We start from the raw sequence: 5704 nt of genomic DNA on the forward strand, positions 1-5704 counted from the left end.
GAGGTGGCCGTTCCAACGGATATCCTTTCTACTTGGTTCCACGTGTGGTGCTGGGTTATCTCCTGAGGCTTTACAACAGTCCGCCATTGGGTCCGCTGGGCTCCACCCGCCCTCGGCTTCGTCCCTAGGCTCACCTGGATTCTCCGACCTCACCATCACTGAAGTGGTCTGTCGTCGGGGAACCTTGATGCCTGGAGGAGATGCCAGTTCACCATCGTCTGGATCCATTACCGCTATGCATGGCTTTCCTGGGAGTTGGACTATGTAGTCCCTCGTCTTGACCTCCCGTATGGTGGACGTCACCCACAGGGAACAATGATGTCGCACCCCCAAGGTTCCACCCTGGTCGCCTGTCGAACCGGTAGGCCCTCCTGCATTCGTACGTGCGCCCCAAAGTGGGTATTTGCAGTGGCTTGGGACACAGCAGGTACCATCAGCACTAGGACTCAGCTGATGGGGTTCATTGCTAATTAAAGCAGCAGAAATCCCATGTACACTATTGATGGGCAAGTTCGAGGGTCCCCCTCCTGCTTTTATATAAGCGTTGGGTGGAGGGGACAGGTGCGAGGAGCCCCGTCAATCCTGGGCTTCATTCCTGGTCATGCCTGGACTCTTGATCTGTTGATCGAGAACTCGTTCTGGGTTCTTGATCAAACAATTGAGAGTTGCTTCTGGATCCTCGATCGACTGATCGAGATCCGTCCCGCACTGGTACGGCCTCGAGCTGCTAGTCGGGTCCGACCCTTTCATGCCCGACCCTCGGGGTTCATTGCCCGACAGGCGGTGGTAATCCCCTGATACACCGTTCTTGTTGTGCAATTCCTTCATAATGCGAGATGAATGCGATATATTGTTACAAGTATCTACAGATACAACATAAGCGTGAATATTCATGTCATAAGGTGCACCATGATAAACCCCAGCCGACGAAGTAGAATCGCAGAGTCCTATGCCGGCATCTCTTTTATCTCCTCAATCTCTGTTGAGCTAGCGAGGTCTTCTTCCTCTATTTCTGCTAGAACGGCTTGGAGACAGGTTGCAAAAGTCGATGGCTTTTTCTTTGGAAATTTCAGCCACTTTGACTTGTCAGGTGGGCACTTATTGTCCCACCCCTGGTGTCCAGTGTGTCCACACTGGAAACATCGCTTTTCTCTTTTGAGATGATCGATGTCCATAGGTTTGCCTTCACCACCGTAGGTGAATCCAGTGGCGTCTCTTTTGCCCTTCGAGCCACTCGAAGGGCCCCTGCTGTTCCGGGCTTGGAACCAGCGGTCCCGCTGGGATACTTCCCGCCTTGTGTGAGATGAACTCGGTAGTTCTCGTCCATTTGTAGGACCCTGCACCTCCACTCCCAGTAGGTGGTAGGCCGCATATTATCTCCGCCCATAATGATCTCCTTGATCCTGGGTCGGATTGCAAGGGCGACGACTTCCTCCATTTCCGCATCGTTGTCGAAGCGTTCTGCTTCCATGGCCAGCTGTTCGAACCTTTCAAAGAATTCGATGGCCGTTTTAAACTGCGTTTGTTGCAGTTTCTTCCACTGCATCCATTTGATTTGGACCTCTGCTACTTCTCGGAAACGTGTTCAGATGTTTTCCTGAAAGGTCTCCCAAGTGGGAAGGCGATGTCTTCCACTGTGGGGGTCCTTGTAGTGTCGTTGCTGATGGACCCACCAGGTCATCACTTCTCCACCAAGTCAGTGGCCTGCAAAGACTACTCGACTCGGGTCATACCCATAGGCTTCGTTAAGCATGAAGTATTGGGCGAAGACCTCGAAGTAGTATTTGCAGTGGCTGAAGAAGCGATCCAAATTGCTAGCCTTCCCATAGAATTTGTCGGGGACCTCTATTAATGTCGGCTTCACGTTTCCCCAGGGGTTAGCTTGTCCATCGGGAATAACCCATCCACCTGGTGGGTCAGGTGGTAAAGGGGGATTGGTAGGTCGTGGTAGTGACCTGAGATTTTGGTCACTACAGGGCGACGGTGGTTGTGCTGGAGGTCGAGGTGGCATCGGTGGAGGTCCTCCTCCACCTCCTCCTGGTCCTCCTGGGCCACCGCCACCTCCTCCGGGAGCAGCAGGCGCTGGTCCACTTGCTTTTCCCATTGGTGCTGACTGGGAGGCTTCTCCCGCCATGCTATGGGCATGGAAGGTGCCCAAGTAATGTCCAGAATGGGGTTTTCCAGACCTACGATTCCCAGGTTAGGGAATGATTCCTCTCCAGAGCGCCTCCCTGGCACTATAGGCTGGTCGGGATGTACTTTGTTCCAATTGATAGTGGCATGATACCATGTTTCGGTATGCAGTACCTTGTCCTCTAGTTCGGAACCTAGCTCTGCAGCGTTATATGCTTGTCCTTGGTCAGACGCGGTCCAATTTACATTGTACTGTAGTCGTCGGCTAGTCCATTCTAACATCTGCTGCCATGTTAGATCATATATTTGTCGATCCATGAGCTCCTGTGCTGGAGCCCTGGATGAACTTGGGTGGGTCGTAGGAGGGGCTTCTACTGGGGGGACGACTGGCTCCATTGTCCTCAAGTCGCTGGTCGATGACCATTCCAGCTCGGGTCCAGGGGTCTGACCTGTTGTCATGGTCGGGTGGAAAACTGATGATCTGGTATCGGGAGAATATCCCGTATCCTGCATCCCAGTCATCGTTCCAGTCCTATATGCCCCTGCAGTATCGGTAGTACTCATCCCAGATCTCCAAGGCATCTTCACATCCCCAGATCCAGGGCCATAGGCCTCGGAGTGGGAGAAAGCCGTAGTATCCATCGAGTAGGAACCCTCCTTCTGGGGCAAGGAAGGGTTCAAGCTCAATTGGGGGTTCTGCTCCCTCATACTCGTTGGTGGCCAAGGTCCTGAGACATCGGCAGATGGAACAATTGCAGTAGGGGTACAGATGGGGGGTCTGGTCAAGCTCCCTCGGGACGCGGTTCAGGAGGATGATAGGGTCTGGAAAGGGTTGGTCTCCAGCAAACCAGTCGAGGATTCTGTCTCCCTCAGGGGTATCTCCTGGGAAGATAACCCACTGTCCCTGACCGATCGGGGATCCTGGGTGGGTGTAGTACTCTGGGAGCTCTTCATTATTACTGTCGGAGTACTCGGTGAATACGATATCCTCAGCTCGTCTGAGTATGACGTCGTCGGGTCCGTCTTCGATGGCGTCATTAGTGGAGGTTTCTGAGATGTGGGCAAATCGTGGCTCTGCGAAATCTCTGAGGTTGGCGATGGTGATAATTGTTCGGGGTAGGGTTTCGGACTCGGGACATGGGGAAGGCCAAACAAAGTCTGACTCATGGACGGACTCGTCATCCCACCAGGATGGGGGTCCTTCGACTCTGTAGGTTCCGTCGGGGGTGTATGATGTGAGAGAGGTTGGAGCATCATACCACTCCGGCTCAGGAGATTCATCTCTTCAATGTCCTCCTGTGTTGGGTATTCCCCATATTTCCCCTCGTTCCCGGGCAGGGAGGAACGGGTTTTCACCCTCTTCGAAGGTGGTTCTTTGCCTGGTTCGTCCATGGACAATTCGATCGAATACGTCGTGGTAGAACCCACTTGTTCCTCTCTGGTAGAGGCGCTCTCCATTGTCATCGAACCCTGGGACGGCTGCGGATAGCTCTGTGGAGGCGATGGATGGCTCCTTGGAGTCATTGTCATCGCCCCATGTCGCGTCGTCCCAGGATCCGTCCGCATTGGTCCAGTACTCGGCGGTAAATCTGGGGTCGACTCGGTCGTCTCCATTGTCTGGAGGGATGCCGAGTCGTCCGAGCTCTTCTTCCCGAAGGGATTCTTCGCCTTCACCATCTCGGTGATCCTCTCCCTGAAGCTTGAGCATGGGGGGTTGCTCTTCTCTGTTGGGTAAGGGGTGTCGAAGTGCGTCTCACTCCCCTCTTGGCTGTGGCGTGAGGGATCGGAGCTGGACAGTGCTTGTTGTTCATGAGGTTCCTGTTGATGAGCCATTGAGTCCATGTACTCTCCCTCTTCCGGGGGTCGGTGCTCTTTGGCGGCAGGTTGGTCAGGAAAAATGGATAACTGCGACTGCAGTTAGTAGTATCAAGGTACTGAAGGTACTTCCAAAGATGATGGCGGTGCGGTCTGAGGGGGTGAGGGGCATAGAGTCCATTGTACCACAACGAGTGTCTATGATCTCGAGGTACGATGGGTGCCATTTTAAATAATGGGCTGAGGGTTTCTTTCTTTGGAAGTATAGCAGTGACTGCCTTGAGGTGGTACAGTTACCGTTGATATTGGTAAGGGTAGTAAGGGCAAGCTTCGGCTAATTGTTAAGCACTAACTCAAACCTTTGCCAAGGCTGATCTCTATCCTGTCACTCACGTTTAGTGATTCAGTGTTAGAGAGGCATTTGGTAGATTGCGAGAAGTTAGGCGTCACTTTATAGCAAAAGCAAGGAGCTCATAAGAGTTAGGAGTGTATAACCTTAGCCGAAGCTGGGGTCTAAGGCCACAGCATAGGCTAGCTTAAATACATGTTAGACTCGTACTAAGAATAGTGTCTACAGAGGCGCATGCAAATGAGAAGTGCATTCTACAATGAATGAGGAGGGAGGACACTAAAAGAAGTGTACTCCCGACGAATGAGAGTAAAGAGCGCATATCACCTGCATCCGTGTGGGACTTTGACTGAATAGGCTGCATATCACCTGCATCCGTGCGGGACTCCATCTGAATGGGCTTCATCCTGCAGACCGCCCTCGACTGGTGGTCGACTCTCGCCCAACTACTAGGAAGCATGATGCCATCAAGAGAAGCATGATGGCACATGCGGGTCGTCGGTCATCTGGATGCAGCAGCTGTGAACTGGGGTGACAGCAGCCAGGTAAATGGGTAGAGGGTGTGCCGGCGGAATATCATGGGTCTGAGAGATAAGATAGGTAGGTCCGGGGTTCTGAGAGATAAGGATAAGATAAGATAAGAAAAATAGGGGTAAAACCGTAATACCCAGGATCATTCAGTGATAAGCCCAGTTTTGGCGAACCTAGCTCTAAGCTCGCTTCAGACAGGCCAGCTCACCACTGGGTTGAAGTGGGGTGCATTCCAAACACTTGATTCCGGTTGCGAGCCACACTAATCCAGGGGACACCCATCGCCCTTTCCCTGTATTGGCATGTATTACACCACTGGCTTTCATTCTCATCGGTATAACAGATATGTATGGGCAGAAACATGATATCAACAAATGAGAGCTGTTCAAATGTGAGGACAAACACGAGTTCACTGACAAACAATCAGTCAATCAGATGATAGCATGCAAAGCCCATGCAACATACCCACAACACCCTCCCGCAGTATACACTGGCTCAACCTCTTTGCACTTGTGAAGCCCTGTCCCTGTTTCCTGCTAACTGAGTTGGAACTTGAATGATGCTAGACAACCTGACTTGATGAAGAGTAAAATCAGTAAAATCCTCAGAGCACAATGGCTGCTTACAGAGACAATACTTAAACCAAGATCAGGAGAAAGCACAAGAGACATGAGAGAGAGAGACAGTGCAACACAGAACAAGAAAGACAGCACAACACAGAATCAGAGGCACAAGACCGAAGGAAGCACAATATTCCACCGCAGATCAAGTGCCAGAGGACCATTGAAGTATAGAAACTGTTGATCTCACTTGAGATCATCCTCAGGGTGAAGGCAGAGTGACACATTGAGAATGAGAGAATACGGGCAAAGTGGA

This window comes from Desarmillaria tabescens, assembly GCF_030435595.1.
Source record: "Desarmillaria tabescens strain CCBAS 213 chromosome Unknown EV420scaffold_157, whole genome shotgun sequence".
Lineage (NCBI taxonomy): Eukaryota > Fungi > Basidiomycota > Agaricomycetes > Agaricales > Physalacriaceae > Desarmillaria > Desarmillaria tabescens.